The 17,653-nt window shown below is 37.5% G+C and overlaps 1 protein-coding gene across 6 annotated transcripts in view; it reads right to left on the bottom strand.

The window, feature by feature from the left end:
• The window catches only part of SMAD1 (SMAD family member 1), a 77,880-nt gene that overhangs the window by 47,752 nt on the left and 12,475 nt on the right, over positions 1-17,653 (bottom strand). The window contains exon 1 of one of the 6 annotated variants that reach the window (XM_077846192.1): positions 7,760-7,777. The exons of the other annotated variants lie outside the window; for them this stretch is intronic. The gene's annotated coding sequence lies outside the window, so the exon portion shown is untranslated. Of the gene's footprint in view, positions 1-7,759; positions 7,778-17,653 lie in introns of those variants that run through there. 6 annotated transcript variants of the gene reach the window in all.

The following is a 17,653-nucleotide window of genomic DNA, read 5'->3' as shown; positions in this document are numbered from 1 at the left end:
CTCGCTCTCTTCCTCTCCCTCTGCCCCTCTACCCACTTGCACACATACACTCTCTCCACAATAAATAAATCCTTAAAAAAATAACAAAAATAGAGAAGTTAAAAAATATGGAATTATTTTTTTTAAAAAAATATGATTAATCCAAAGAATGTAAGAAGAGAGAGAGAAAAAAAAAAAGAGCAAACAGGACAAATAGAAAATGGTAAGATTTAAAAAAGAAAAAAAAGAAAATGGTAAGATTTAGATCTAATCCCAAAAGTATCATTAATTATTTAGATATAAACAGCTTAAATATGCAAGTAAAAGATGGATAGGGATGGATGGTGAGCACCATTTGACCATACTGTACTAACAAGAGACACATATTAAATACAAAGGACAGAAAAAGGTTGAAAGAAAAAGGATAGTAAAAGATAAACTACACATATTCTAACCAAAAAAGCTGCTGTAACTATCTAATCAGACAAAACAGACTTTAAAATAAGAAGCATCACCAGAGATTTAAAAAGGAGCATTTCATAATGTTAAAAGTTGATCTACCATGAATATAGCATAATCCCGAATTTTCACATAACAGTGTCAAAATATATAAAGCAGAAGCTGATAAGTAAAATAACAGACAAGCCCACAGTCTTAGTGGGAGATGAAAATAGTAACTGATAAAACAAGTCAACAAGAATCAATAGATATTTTTAAAAAACTTGATCCAATTCATGTACATAGATCACTACACTCAATGACTGTAAGAATACATAATACTTTCAAGTGCACATAGAATACTTACCCAAATTGACCATACAGAATACGTCCTTTGATCATAGTACAAGAAATCCGCAACAAAAATATTGTTCTTAGAAATAAATGCACTTAAATAACTAATGGATCAAAGAAGAAACTACAGTGAAAATATTAAAAATATTTTTAACTTAATGATTACAAAAATACAACACATCAAAACTTGCAGGATGTGACTCAAGCCACACTTATAGGGAAATTTATACTCTTAAATGCACATATTAGAAAAGACAAAAAAACAATGAAAACTAATGTTCTATGTATCTACCACATACACACAAAAAAGAACATTAAACCCAAAGAAAGTAGAAAGAAATGAGAGCAAAAACGGGGGCAGGGGACAAGGGAGGAATTCTAACAGAAAATCTACAAAATCAAAGTTGCTGCTCTGAAAACACTAATAAAATTGGAAACTAGCAAGACTGGTCAATAAAGGAGTAGGCACAAATTACCAACAAGAGGAATAAAAGGGGAAAATTATCACGGATCCTCAGAAGTTCAAAAGATAAGGATTACAAACAGGTGTTACAGCAAATGGTGCCCATCTGCAGCTACTCTGTGGTAGTTACATGTTGTATTCACTACTACAGGAAAGCGATTGAGGAATTCCATCTTATTTATCCCCTATCTTTAGAACCCAGCACTGTACCGGGCACACAGCAGACTCTCAAATGTTTAATGAATAATTTAGCTCCCTGAAGAAATCAGAAGGCCAAATGTGGAACTTCAACTTTATTCAAGAAATATGAATAAATATTACTAAATATACGTATTATACAATGGGCTGTAAGGAGCCCATTGTCTCTTTTCTTTTTTTTATTATTTTTATTTGTATTTATTTTTAATAAATTAATTTTTTATTGGTGTTCAATTTACCAACATACAGAATAACACCCAGTGCTCATCCCCTCAAGTGCCCCCTCAGTGCCCGTCAACCATTCACCCCCACCCCCCCGCCCTCCTCCCGTTCCACCACCCCTAGTCCCTTTCCCAGAGTTAGGAGTCTTTATGTTCTGTCTCCCTTTCTGATATTTCCCACACATTTCTTCTCCCTTCCCTTATATTCCCTTTCACTATTATTTATATTCCCCAAATGAATGAGAACATACACTCTTTGTCCTTCTCCGATTGACTTACTTCACTCAGCATAATACCCTCCAGTTCCATCCACGTTGAAGCAAATGGTGGGTATTTGTCGTTTCTCATTGTCTCTTTTCTTAAAGAACTGTACCCAAATTTACTAGTCCTTTTGAAGCTGGCATTATTTTCTTTCAACAGAAAGGGAAAGAGAAAACAAAACCATGCCACTATCAAAAGTCACAACTGGTGAGAGTGTACCTACTAAAATAATCATTTACTTTTAGGTTAGCTTTGCAAAAGAACAGGACGACTTCTTTCTAGTCCTCTAGTAACAAATTACAAAGGGAGTAGATTTCTTCTTATTCTATATGGCCCCTTCTATTCCAATAACTGCTTTTTTATATTTTAGCCAATGATTTTCAAATAGAAGGGAGTAGGTTTATAGAAAAAGTCACCTGGGGCTATTTCAAACTCTGTTAGTGATGGGCACATACAAGGCACGTATGTTGAGGCGGGCATGAGATTAAGAACCACCATTTCAGACCCTTGTTTCTACTATTCAAATTGACAATCATTCAACAAAGCTATACTGAGTGCCTGCTAAGTGTTTGGCACTGTCTAGACACAGAGGCCAGGGGTAAAAATGTCTACATCCTGAAGGGGCTCACAGGCTAGGAGAAGAGCCAGTGAGTAAACAACTAACACTCACAGGGGTAAGCTGGTGTCCCTGCTTGCTAACGATAAGGGATGGGGCTGAGAAGTGTTAGGCCTTCTCCAGGGCCTCATTGCAAGGAGTGTGTGGCTGTACCAAGGTAGACCACGCGTGCAGGAATAGAAGGGGAGGCCCAGGTGCTGTGCATTTGCCCACCGTGAACTAACTATAGCACTGCATGATAAAAGCTCTAAAACAAGTATAAACAATATATAAAAGAAGAGGAGAACAATTACTTTCAGGGATTTCAGGAAGTTTTCCCAAAAAGGAAATATCAGACACGTCTTAAAAGCTGAGCAGAATTTTATGAAACGGAGCTAACATTTTGAACTATCACTACACAACAGATACTGTTCCTAGCGCTTTATATCTCCTAACTAGTTTAGCCTTCGCAACAAATTGAGTAAACAGTATCATTTCCCCCATTTTACAGGTAAGGAAAGTGAAATATGGAAAAGTTAAATAACCTGTCTAAAGTTTACACACACAACCGTATGCCAGACTCAGGGTTTGAATCCATGCTATTTGGCTCTAGAGCGTCAATTTTTTAACTGCTTGTTTAATTTGCTAGCTGTCACAGACACAAAGTAGAAATGCTGGAGTTCAAGGTGGCTGGCGATGACACAAGGCTACTAAGAAGGGCAGAGCAAGACTGTGAGGGGACTATGACGCATCTTATCCTGCAGACAAGTGGAAGGTTTTGTGTCAGATCACTGCTGCGATTAGCTCTACGTTCAAGAAAGACAGCCAAGGTGATCTCAATACAGGAAGGCTTCTCCAAACAGAGAACAAAAAACAGACTACTGCCTCTAAACGCTGAAGGAGCCAGCTGGAGGGTGCACGTCCTGATGCCACCCACACAAATTAAAGTGGCAAGATCACAAACCTTTACGTATAAATGTGCGTAGATGAAACAAAATGCGGACCAATGACTAATTTCTGCCTACTTGAATTAAGCTTTTTTTCTTTTTTTTTGTATACAGGTCAAACAAGCCACTAACCTCCCCATCAGGAACTCAAATGAGTCCATGATAGCATGGCCTTGGCAAGACAACTCATTTTTTTCTGCCGCTTTTTGTACTTCCTGCTTTAGTTTATGTCAAAAGCTAAGTGGCCTTATCAGTTTAAAGTGCAAAATAAAAACATGAGTCAGCAAACAGAGATTTCCTTCCCTCTTCTCCAAATACAAACATTTCACGCGGACACTGACACACACACACACACAGACACACGGCATACATCTAATAAAGAACTCACCAGAAGCCTTAAAAATACTATCTTTTGTTCCAACAACTTTACTTTTACAAGCTTATTCAAAGGAAAGATTCTGAACTAGAAAGATAAAAAGGTCTTACATAAATATTTTCATCAAAGCATTATCTATTTTAGGGGGAAAAGAGTAATAATATCCAATAACTGGAAAACAGTTCAGTAAGTGGTACAATCCACTCATGTAGCCCTTAAAAAATTATGTCCATAAGAGGTATGTAACAACTTAGAAAAATACCTTAAGCACAACATAAAATGGCATATACAGCATAAACAGTTATGTAAATATACCAAAATATTAACAGTGGCTGAGTTTGGAAGGTGATAATTTCTCTCTCCTACTTTTCTAAACTTTTCAAACATTTATTTTATTTTATTTTATTTATTTATTTATTTATTTATGATAGTCACACAGAGAGAGAGAGAGAGAGAAAGAGAGAGAGAGGCAGAGACACAGGCAGAGGGAGAAGCAGGCTCCATGCACCGGGAGCCCGACGTGGGATTCGATCCCGGGTCTCCAGGATCACGCCCTGGGCCAAAGGCAGGCGCCAAACCACTGCGCCACCCAGGGATCCCACTTTTCAAACATTTAAAGAAAAACTTTAACTTTTGAATTTTAAAATAGCTTCTAGATGCAAATATTGCAAATTGCAAAAACCAAAAATCAACTTCATGAGGTCAAGCCACATACAACCTCTATTTCTAACATCAGGTTGGATGTATAATATGATCTGACGTAGAAATAAAAATACAGTTTAAAACAGGCTCTATATAGGGAGTGTTTCCCTATGGAGTCCTTCCTATGGGAAGGGTTTCTATTAGCACTGCCAGAGGTCAAACAAGAAAAATACTCTTATAATACTCCTTTTGACTTGGCTATTTAATTTTGCAATCTACGTGTCATTCCTTAATGTTAAAAGAAAAATAGCAAAAAATTTTAAAATACCTTAAACTGCTATGTAACTTGCTTTATATTTAAAGGAAACCTAATTAGCCAATTGTACAACAATGGACATTTCTTCATCCTGGCCTCATCTAGTAAAGAAACCAGTAATTATCCAACAGTGTGAATAAAAACAAAATACACTATCTGGTGTTCAATATCGTTCAGATCTCAGATTCCCATACAAGTTTTAAAAGAATTATTCTAATTTGTATCTGAAAATACATTTTTTAAAAAAGGGCAGAGAGAGGATAGCTGCCAAGTGGTACAAACCAAGTACCTTTATAAACGGATGAGAGAGACAGGAGACAGGTCAGGACCAAATTAAATGCCCTCTGTAGCTTCAGACTAGTATGGTTTATAATTCTTGGCCTGGAATTCAATGCAGTAGACAAAATAAAGGACTCCACTAAATATTGAGGGAATAATTAAACAATTCAATAAAATAAGGATAAAACGTAGGCTCTAAAACATTACTGGAAAAAAAAAATCAAAGACTCCTAGTACCTTAAAAAAGTAACTGACAGAAGATAAATGGTCTATTGTCAATGAAGCAAGCAACTCACGTTTTCTCTTCCCATTTCTTGTTCTTTGGCTCATTACTCTGTCTTAACTCTAATGGTAAAACAGGATGGCACAAAGATCAAAAGAATCGAGGAACTAAAAGCACAAGGTATTGATTAACTTCACTTTGGAACTGTTTAACAGTTGGATAAGTTATTTCAGAAAAAAAGACTTTACAAAAATTAGTCTATCTATAAAAATGTTTGAACCATTTTTTAGGAAGCAAGCATTTCCAATGAGGAAATAAACTGCATATTTCCTGACTTAAACCACTAGTTTTTTTCTTAAACAGATAATCTTGTGAATAAGTGGGAAAAGACTTGAACTCCCAAAGACAGAGCTACACTGGTGATTCAGAGAAATCCTAAGCCAACTGTATGATTTCTGTAGTGTGATAGTTTTTTATCTAAAATGTTTCAACATATACCAAACTAAAATGCCATGGAGATGTAAAATACCTCAGAGATGTGTTGTATAAATAATTGGTGGCAATGTTAGTACTATGGAAAGGTATGTATCATCTATCCTAACTTTCAATTTTAAATAGGATTCAAGGCTTGATAAGAACTCTTGCTTCCTCTGAGATGCTCGTCTAAATTAAAACATCAAAAAGGGCCAAAAAGTGAACATACTAGGGGATCTGTAACTTTTCATTACTTCATTTTTTTAGCCTACTTGTTTTCATTTGCATACCCAAGTCAACTGTATACTTTTACCAAAGGGAGAATTGCCAAAACAGATCATGATTCTCAAGAAGAATAAAACAAAGATAACCTAAAAATTCATGACACTCACAGAAACGACAGAATCACAGATGAGTAGACACTACATATTAGGGTTAAAAATGCTTAAAAAGATGAAGGCTGCAAAGAAAAACATTCCAGAGATTCAATGCCAGTAAATATTTTAAAACATAAAGAGCAATCCATCATAAAGCCAAGAATTACAATGAGCTTTGTTGGTTAAGAGTAAGATGGAAAATTCACAAAATGGCAGGAGAAGGTGGGGGGGGGGGGGATTATAACCATATTCATTAGACCTAAGTAAAATTAGGCTATGGAGTCAAAAGTCCTGAAGAGTAGGTATCTTCTCAAACTTTTGCTAGAACTAAATTACATATTACTTAAAAGAGGAACAGGAGACAATCCACATACTATCTTAGGAGTGCTGAAGTAGAAGCAGCACATACACTCACATTTTGATGTGGAAAAACCATCCAATGAACAATATCTGTGAAAAACAGTAATGAACACAGGTGGAGACAGTACTCTGGAACAAGTAAAATACAACCATAAGCAGTATCAACTCTAAACAGTCCTTAACAGGACACCTGGGTGACTCAGTTGGTTAAGCTACTGCCTTCGGCTCAGCCCATGATCTTGAGGTCCTGGGATCAAAGCCTTTTGAGCCAAGCCGAGCTCCCTGCTCAGTAAGAAATCTGCTTCTCTCCCTCTGCTGCTCCCTGCTGCTCATGCTCCTGCGCTCTCTCAAATAAATAAAATCATTTAAAAAAATAAATAGTTCCAAACAAAAGCACACGAGACTATTTATTATACAGCTCCTTAAAGAAAATAATACATCTTTATCCACTCTTAGGAAAAAATAAAGTTTAAATCTGCTATACAAGTATAATGCCATTACAACAAATATCAAAACAGAGACAGATTTTCTCTAGCTATTTTGGTCTCAAATACCTCAAAGTTAAAATACTCTGAATAAGGGGGGAGAATTGTAGAAGAAAATGATGAAAAAAAAAATAAGGATGAATAAAATCTCTCCAACTTTTACAGACCTGAAAGCACTTTTTAAACTACCTACTTTGCTGCTGGGAAGCTTAGCTAAAAGGAACTCTACCTCGACTGAGTCCTCAGAAAAAGAAAATGTATTTAAACAAATTCCTATGCAAGAAAGTGCTATGAAGATCCACTGGAGATCACAGAAGAATTCTACTGGTCTTAGATCAAAGCAGCAGCAGACTCCTGCCATTACAAACACTCAGAAGTCAAATTTCACCTTACTGAGGTCTCTTATTATTATGCCTTGTTATTGTTCTTTCCAAATACTTCCCAACTTTCTAAACGTGTAACTAATGACATAGAATAATTTGCTGTTTTTTCAGAGATTAATTTTCCAGATCGGGGGCAATAGGGGGAGGGAGTGAAGTTGGGAGGGAAGATAAACTCTTGAAAGCTTGTTTTTAGTAGCAAGGCAATGATGCAGGTACTACTACCTTAACACGTGGGCTAACAGCCAGTTTCCCAGGCTCTCGGATGTGACTTAGGAGACATGCTAGCAAGAGCTGCGATGTGCTCTCTCAACAGCATTAACTGAGTGGAAACTGTGGAATCAAAGGAAAGGAGTAATACGTAGACTTTGAATAGCAGCTCACCACTTACCGCGTTTAAGTTCATTGCAAGCTGTGCCATTTCGGCCAGACCATGTCAAAAGTAGCGTCCCTTTGATGAAAATGAAGCAAGGAACTTATGGATGTCACAATGACACAAGACTCTAAAGAGTACAGGACTCTAGTTTACATATTTAGGTGTGCCAGGTATACTCTTCAGTACCTCTCCACTGTGTCAGGAAATTCCTGAAGACAAGAATGCTCTCTGGTTCTGTTCTGCATACACAATTTCTTCCATCCTGACAAACCTAGGCTGCTTATAGAACTGCTCAACTTTTCTTTTCTTAGTCACAGAGACTCCCTGGAGGATAGCAAGTGTCGGCTCTGTTTCATTTCATTAGATGATTACTTGTTGAATAGATTGAAGGCACTCAGAAGTTTTCTCACTGTCCTCAACTTCAATAAACAAATTTGGCTTATTTGTACATCTCCTTGCAACTTTCCATAAAAGTCGTATGGCATTCTTTAATCCCATTGAATCGCTGCTCTCAAATTCATGCTTGCAATGGAAGACTGTCATTCAGCTCAGGGTAGCCTTCAAGATATGCAGGCCCTAATTACCTCACTCTGATAAATTTCATCTGTATTCACCTCAACTCAAACACTGGACAATCATTTGACCTCCAAGTGCTCACTCCTTAAACAGAGAAGATTGATGACCAGAGACATCAAGAAAAACTCTACCAGAGTTATCTCTTAGAAAAAAGAAAAATACTCTGAGTCACTGTTAAAGTAGAACAGCAATTTCACAGATTGCAAAGAATGCTAAATGTGGTAAATTCCCACAAGTGGTCAGTTATGATTCATCACTAACAAATGAAAAAAATTATTTTTTTTAAGATTTTATTTATTCATTCATGAGATGCAGAGAGAGAGGCAGAGACACAGGCAGAGGGAGAAGCAGGCTTCCTGAGGGGAGCCCAATGTGGGTGGGGCTCATCCCAAAACCCGGGATCACACCCTGAGCCAAAGGCAGACCCTCAACCGCTGAGCCATCCATGTATCCCGAACAAAATTATTCTAATTGTATTATTACCTTATGTAAGCTCTATATTAGTTGTTTTTACAAACATTGACTCCTATAGCAATCCTTCATGGTATATATCATTACCTCAATTTTACTAATAAACCTGAGAATTAGAGGTCAAGTAACTTTCTTAAGACTAAGTGGTAGATCTACATTTAAAACAGATAACTACACAGAACAGGTGCTACAGTCCATTAATCAAATTTTTAAAAAAGTAATTCAAATGCCAAATTCACAGATGAAAATGGAGTAGGCTAGAGGAGGAAAAAAACTGCTCTACTAAAAAAAAAGTCCTGCTGTATTTCATTTTTTGGAACATATTTCTCCTTCCCCACTGATCTCACAGGTGCTGTTTATGACAACAAACACATCTGTAGGGGTGAGCTGACATACACAAGGCAGGACAGCTTGAACCCTCTCCCTATATTTAGATCCTTCTGCTCAGGTTTTAATTGAATAATTTAATCAGGACCCTCTAGAAGGGAAACACATCCATATTCATCACAGGCATCAAAGGAAACATCTTTACAAGTTATATCCTTTTACAAACCAACATATGGTCTCACGCCATTCTCCCAATTGTTGAACTCCTCCTCTGGGAAGAACATGGAATTTTATTCCTTTTTATCACTTGAAAAAATCACTTCCCTCCTAATTCAGTAAAACTGGGTGGAGGCCACTTCCTCCACAGGTGAGAGAAATAAAACTTGTTGATCTGTCATTGTCAGGAATTTTAAAGTTAACTATTTATTCCATGTACTTTCAAAATAGAAACAAAAGGCAGGATAAGTCCAAAATAAGAAATCAGGGCACATGTCCCACATTTTCAAATAAAACCCCTACAATTTTTCTGTCATCATAAGATGTTTCTAAATGAGAAAACAAGAGCCCTTCACTTGAGAGTGAAAAAGAGGTATGTTGGAATAGTTGCTTCCACTTAGAAGCTGTACTCTGAACAAAACACCTCTCTGAGCTCCAATTTGCTTTTCCACAAAATTTTAATTCCACCACCAATTCTGCTGGGTTGTTACGAGGCTTAAGTATGAACATATAAAACTGATTTGAAATTAACAACATGCCAGAGAATATAAAACATTTTATTAACACAACAGTTTCACAAATAAGGAACTTAATTTTAATACTTTGTACACACACAAAAAAACGAAGTTTCCATCCTAGTTTCGCCTGTTCTGTAAAGTTCTAACTTTATAAGAAAGAAAGAAAGAAAGAAAGAAAGAAAGAAAGAAAGAAAGAAAGAAAGAAAGAAAGAAAGAAAGAGAGGGAAAGAGGAGGGAAGAGGCACTAGGGACATGGCACTTAACAAAAAAGACAAAAAGCATATTTTTAAGTCTGTGCCTTCATGAGACCTACATTGCAACATTGCAGTGGTCAGAGAAGGCCTCACTAAGAAGGTGACATTGGAATAGAGCCTAGGAAGGTGATGGATGGGCTGCGCTGTGTGGGGTAAGTGAAGCAGCACACCGGGAGCAGTGGGAAGAGCAAGTGCAAAAACCACAAGACACGGTGCAGGGAGTGAGAACTGAGGTGGGACAAGTAACAAGCGGACACACAGGGAGCCAACCCCCAGGGACATCACAACCCTCACTCTAAACTGAGCCGGGGGCAGCCCAGGTGGCTCAGCAGTTTAGCGCCACCTTCAGCCCAGGGCATGATCCTGGAGACCTGGGATCAAGTCCCACGTTGGGCTCCCTGCATGGAGCCTGCTTCTCCCTCTGCCTGTGTCTCTGTCTCTCTCTCTCTGTTTCTCTCATGAATAAATAAATAAAATCTTTAGAAAAAATAAAATTAATTAATTAAAAAAATAAACTGAGTTGGGAACCACTGGGGAGATGTGAGCAGAGTCTGGCAGGATAATCACAGGTTGGCCCGCTAAAGAATGGAAGTAGGAAGTAGCTGGAGTGGTGATATAGTGGTAGGGGCAGGAGAAAGAACTAGGTAGACCAATTAGGAAGCTAGGGCAATGGTTTGAGAGGGTCAAAGGTTTGGATCAGTGTGCCAGAACAGTCAGATCTTGGATATATTCTGAAGGTATGGCCATGAACAAATATACTTTATTACTGAAGGAAATAAAGAAGATAATTAACCATAAAGTTGGAGAAATCAGTTTCACTTTTAGATATGCAAAATCCTATATTATGGAACTGTGAGGCTGAGTGTCTGAGGTGGGGTCACAAGTCACTGGAGAAGCAGTCTGAGAATTATCACAGAAACAGTAGAGGGGGATAACGATTGGAAGCTAAAATTTCTTAGGAATGAGGGTGAATGATGGGGACTGGGGTGATAAATCACTAACAAGGAAGGAAAGTGAGAGGTATAATCTGACATGATAGTCAAAGCTGGGTGTTTCTATGGAGGATGGTGGAAGAATGGTGTGGTGGTGGCAATGAACTGGACCCTCACTTCCAGGCAGCATGATATGAGGGCTATGAGAGAGAACGGCCACGCCTTGAGACAGCTGCAAGGGAAGTGACATCCTCAGATGAATATACACAAACATATTCATGTTCTAAATAACCCAGATGTTTAATAATGGAATGATTAAATAAATTATGGTACATCTGACAATGATGTAACTGTTAAAAAAGAAAAAACAGACTTTCATGTCTAACAGGGAAAGAAAATGATACTGTTAACTGTTCAGTTACAAAAAAACCTGCAGAACAATATATACAGTATGGTTCCATTTCAAAAACACAAACCGAAACAAAAAAATGCACAGATGCACAGGTATAATATAGGTGCATTTTTAAAGGCCTAGAAGGAAATGCAGGAAACAAGTAAGCAGTTCCCTCTAGGAGTAAGTTGGAAAGAGGTGTGCAGAACATTTTTACTTATAACCAATTACTGTTTTCAATTTTAAAACTCCAAAAATAAAAATAAAGAAAATTCAAGAAGGATAACATTTATTCTACATTGCTCTATAAGACAGTATTATGACCAAGAGGTGGCAAGATTTATCTTTTTATAAGGAAGAAAATAATTGAAAGTGTTTCTGCACAGAGTGAAAGTATCATTGCGCTGGGATTTTTAAGAGAAATGTATTCCTGTATACAGAGTTGGAATATATGACTTAATTCCAGGTGAATAGGATATGGATGGGAATGCACTTTTTTTATTAAGCAATTCAGCCACATGATCAAAAAGTTCAATTTTACAGAACACATGTTATAACAAAAAATTGTTTTTCTTCCTACTGTAGTCCCTTAGTCCCCTTTCCACTAACAATTCAAATATCCTTCAAACTTTTTAATGCATGAATTTCTTCCTAAAAAAAAGTTCACTAAAATATCTTCAAAAACAATTTGGTCCTGTCACTTTTCCAGTGAATAAATCTGTTACTTGAAAGATTGAAATAATTTCTAAAAATCAAAGTTTACACAACCATTGAAACAAACATTGACATTAGCCATATTTCACTCTCTTCTGCATGACAATCAGTAACAGCCTGTTTTCAATCTGCCAAAAACTAGACTGGACTTACATAGGTTTGCTTGGCAACCTCAGAGAAAAAGAACCTAACAAAACAATAGCAGCCCTCTTCCAGAATAGGACCAGCTCCCGTCAGTTAAGAGTTAAAACAAGCAAATGCAACATCTCCCACTGGGTTAGAGGAAAAATGCTTTGGATAAAGGCAAGCATAACCTACAGAATTAGAGGAGAACTGTACCATAAGTCCAGACCTTCTGTGCCAGACATACAGATGGCCAACAGGCACATGAAAACATGCTCGACATCACTATGCATCAGGGAAATGAAAATCAAACCACAAAGAGACACCTAACACCAGTTAGAATGGCTTTTATCAAAAAATTGTCAAAAAGACAAGAAATAACAAATGTTGGTGAGGATATGGAGAAAAAGGAACCCCTGTTGGTGGGAATGTAAATTGGTGTAGCCACTATGGAAAAGAGTATAGAGGTTCCTTAAAAAATTAAAAATAAAAATATCATGTGATCCAGCAATTCTACTAAGGAGTATCTACCTGAAGAAAATGAAAATACTAATTCAAAAAGATATATGCACCCCTATGTACACTGCAACCTGTGTCCAACTATGGATGAATGGATATGGAAGATGTGGTATACACATACACACACAGAAATAAGAAAAGAACGAAACCTTGCCATTTGTGACAACGTGGATAGAACTTGAGGGTATTATCCTAAGTGAATTAAGCCCGATGGAGAAAGACAAATACCACAAGATGTCACTTACGTGTTGAATCTAAGAAACAAAACAAAACCCAGACTCACAAAGAGAATAGACTGGTAGTTGCCAAAAGGGATGAAGGTTGGGGGAAGAGGGCAAAATAAGTGGAAGGCATTAAAAGTACAAACTTCCACTTATAAAACAAATAAATCATGAGGATGTAATACACAGCATGACAGATACAGTCAATATTGTATTAACTTTGTAAGGCGACAGATGGTAACTAGACTTATTGTGGTGACCATTTCATAAGGTATACATACAAATGTCGAATCAGTATGTTGTATACCTGAAGCCAATAATAGTGTACATCAATTATACCACAATGGATTTTTAAAATTAACCATTATTTTTGGAGTATATTATGCTATTAAAGATTTCAATTCCTGGGACGCCTGGGTGGCTCAGTGGTTGGGCGTCTGCCTTCGGCCCAAGGTGTGATCCTGGACCCAGGATCAAGTCCCACATCGGGCACCCTGCATTGAGCCTGCTTCTCTATATCTCTGCGTGTCTCTCATGAATAAATAAATAAAAATAAAAAAATAAAGATTTTAATTCCTTATCACATTTTGTTTACACTAATATTATATACTAATATTGTTTATGCTATATACCCTGAGAACACAGCAAATTCTAGCGAAATGCCTATTCAAGATTCAAATATTGCTGTGTAAAAATCTCTAAGTGGATGATGCAGCTAACCAGAATGGTTTTATTATATTATAAAAATGTATAAAGGCAAACATATCTTATCATGTAAATCTCTCATCTTGAAATTCCTACTATAGGCAATAAACAGCCTTAATAGAACATCAGAAACACACCAATTTGAATACTCCTCAAACTCTCATCACCATCACTACCAACTTCAAAGGGAAGGAGTTATGATGCACATGGTTCAGTGGGTGACATCATATGAGTGCATCCATGGTCTCCATTAATTTTCAACACAGCTCTAGAATTCAAAAAGAATCAAAAATCATCCTCCTATCACTACCACCACCACCACCACTCACAATGAAGCACCAAGCACATTCTGACACTTTATACCTATTAGCTCTCCTAATCCTTAAAAGAATCCTATTAGGACTGCTTTAGGGGTACGTGGGTGGCTTAGTTGGTTTAGCATCTGCCTTCAGCTCAGGTCATGATGGTGGGGTCTCAGGCTGGAGCCCCTCATTGGGCTCCCTGCTTAGTGGGGAGTCTGCTTCTCCCTCTCCATCCCTTCTCATGCTTGCTGTCTTCCTCTCTCTAGTGCTCTCTCTCTCTCTCTCTCAAATAAATTTTAAAAAAACAAAAGGATTATTTTAGAGATGATGAAACAGAGGTTAAGGAGCTTGCCAAGGCAACCACTCTACCACGCTGCTGCTCCTCCTAAATAACCTCCTCCTGTGTCTCATGCATAAAACAGGACTAGTAAGCAAGGATTTAAAGTTTTGTTTTAGTCCCCCCAATTCCTTCCTTTCCCAACTTATTTTTGCTTTTGTTGTTCTTTCCTTCTTGATAACTTCCCACTTTCCTAGAACACGGGAAACCAAGAGTTTTATCAGGGCAGCAATGACAAAATTAAGTTCATTTTAATATAGAGCCTAAAATAGGGGATCAGAGGTCATAAGCTGTTAACTCAACAAGACATAAGGAAATGCACCATGGCTTTACATCAACAGACCATGTGTTTGCTCAATTCGTAATATTCTTTTCTTATAAGTGCGGGACATTAAAATTAAGCTCCTTTTAAGAAATACATTTACTTTACATTCCAAATAATTATTCTTAGGTTTCTTCACTGAAAACATAAAACGAATCAAAACGAAACTACTGGCTCATTGTTTTTTTTTAAGGTAATACTTTTCTACTCATGCAAATGTAGGGATGGAGAAAATGTAACCATAGGAAAAATATTAAAATATTCATTTTAATGGCTAACACACAGCTGACAGTCACAATGCTATCTATACCTAGTGGTAAAAAATAATACTCTGAACTCTGGAGAATTTGGGTGAGGGAATAAGGAGCAGAGAGGAAGACAAAGCAAACCGTGTACTGGTATGGCAGAAACATTGGCTGGTGGCACTACCACTTCAGTTCTAATCCGCCTTCTAATCCCTCTTTTCAGGCTCTTGCGAGATTTCTCAATCTTAGCATCATGGGATGTCAAGCAGCATGCATCCCTGCCTTCTACCTACTAGATGCTGGTACAATCACTCTCACCCTGCCTTCCCAACTTGTGACAACCCAAAATTTCTCCAGACATTGGCAGATGAACCATGGCTCTACTCCTCTACACTTTTTCTCTCCTTTTCTCCTTGTAATCTAAGTGCCTCAGGCTTCAGTACCTTTATATAGCTCCACTTCTAGACACTAAGACATAAGGAATTCACTGCTGATCTCTTCAAGAATGGAAAAGAGAAAGATGTCAAACATACATATCCTTTCTTCCTATCTCTTTTTCTCCTTGAACAAAAAAAAGCAAGAACAGGGGAGTCTAGGTGGCTCGACTGGTTTTAGATTTTGATTTTAACCCAAATTGTGATCTCAGAGTCCTGGGATTGAGCTCCACATCAGCTCCACGCTCATCAGGGAGTCTGCTTGAGATTCTCTCTCTCCCTCCCTCTGTCTCTGCCTGTTCTCCTTCTTGCGCACACACGTGCTAATATAAATAATTCTTTCAAAAAAAAAAAAAAAAGGCAGGAACAAAACAATCAATCCTCAGAATTAACTGGTATGGCTTGAGCACCTACAACAGGTATCACACAGGGCCAAGTGCCTCTAGGTATAAAAGACACAGTTCATACCCACAATGAACTTTAATCAAAATGAAAAAAAATTCACTCATCAAGTACCTATTGTGTGCCAAGCCAAAAGTTCTTAATGCTGATGTACATTAAACTTACCTATAATACTTTTATAAGAGCACCCCACCATAACCCTTGAGTAGAATCCCCCAGAGGCAGATCCATGGATTTCTGTGTTGGTTGTTCAAGTGATTCTGATGTGCAGACAAGGTGAGAATAATCGTGCTACCACACAGATCATAAGACACTGCCTGTGTACCCCCAAGTAATTTGGTCATAATAAAAGCTATTAAAACAAAAGCTAGACTAGACAAGCTAGTTTGTTCTGTTCCTCAAAGTTACAAGAGTTTTAGTATAAGTCTACCATTTATAACCACTGATTCCAACTTTATCAATGGTATAGGACATACCTATGAAGTGTTAATATGGACGCTTAAAAACTCCTGAAGGTCAGGAAGCAAGAGCTCTACCAATTGCATTAGCTTTCTTTCTTAATTCCTTGATTTTGAAAGGCTATCCCAATTATAGGAGAAATATCTTCAAACTAAGAATATGTAACATTAATAATGATGGCTTGTTACTTAACTTTCTTATTATTGTAGTCTCTTCTTACTGATAGACTGTTTCTTCCAGGCAGAAACTGACATACATTTCTCTATCCCTGCCCCTAAACCTAGCAGACACACAACAGGAGCAGGAGCATACAAATTACTTGCTGAATTGATTGATGTGGGCTTAACAAAAGGCAGGACCCCAGAGTGAGGATGCACCTTCTTAAAGGAGCCTTTCCTGGAATACAAATCAACATCACAGCCCGCACAATTTGACAAGACAAAACTCTTCAATGTTTAAATGCAAATAAATGCTATAAATACAGTTTGTGTGCCAATCATCTGAATGTTAATCAAGTTAATTTTGTTCACAGTTAACAGGAAAAACATTTAAAACCAATCAAACATTCCCCCAAGCTTGAACAAACTAAATGGAAATCCTGAGCACACAAACACGAACACAAGGAAAATAAAGAGGGTGTTATTAATCATGCCAGACTGTAAAGCCTGCAATGGGCAAAAAGCAAAACAGGAAGCTGTAACAGATGAGATGGCAAGCCATATACAATCTGCCATCCTGGGTTCCAACAGAGACTAAGTGCTAACGCAACATGCACTGCATTTTATTCCCTTTCATGAAAAGCTACAGTGTCTGATAAAATTAAGACCCATTTTCAGGCGTTCATCCAACCTCTCCGGTTCAGCTTTTAAAGAGTCTGAGACTGACCAAGGCATATCAGTTCAGGGTTCCTACTCAGTCTCTCACTTAGAAAACGGAGGAGGGAAAAGAAAGAAAGGAAAGAAAGGAAAGAAAGGAAGGAAAGGAAGGAAAGGAAAGGGAAAAGAAAAAAGAAAAGAGGAAAGGAAAGGAAAGGGAAAAGAAAAGAAAAAAGAAAAGAGGAAAGGAAAGGAAAGGAAAGGAAAGGAAAGGAAGGAAAGGAAAGGAAAGGAAAGGAAAGGAAAGGAAAGGAGGAAGGAAGGAAGGAAGGAAGGAAGGAAGGAAGGAAGGAAGAGAGAGAGAGAGAAAGAAAGGAAGAAAGGAAGAAAGGAAGAAAGGAAGAAAGGAAGAAAGAAAAGAAAAGAAAGAAAGAAAGAAAGAAAGAAAGAAAGAAAGAAAGAAAAGAAAGAAAGAAAGAGAAAGAAAGAAAGAAAGAAAGAAAGAAAGAAAGAAAGAAAGAAAGAAAGAAAGAAAGAAAGAAAGAAAGAAAGAAAACGGAACAGGTGGGTATGGGCCCAAGTCATAAGCGTGTAAATGAGATTTAAAGGTGTTTCCCTCCCCTCTT

Source organism: Canis aureus, chromosome 13, assembly GCF_053574225.1.
Source record: "Canis aureus isolate CA01 chromosome 13, VMU_Caureus_v.1.0, whole genome shotgun sequence".
Classification (NCBI taxonomy): domain Eukaryota; kingdom Metazoa; phylum Chordata; class Mammalia; order Carnivora; family Canidae; genus Canis; species Canis aureus.
The sequence above is the reverse complement of the archived record's forward strand: the minus strand, read 5'-3'. Positions and strand labels throughout refer to the sequence as shown.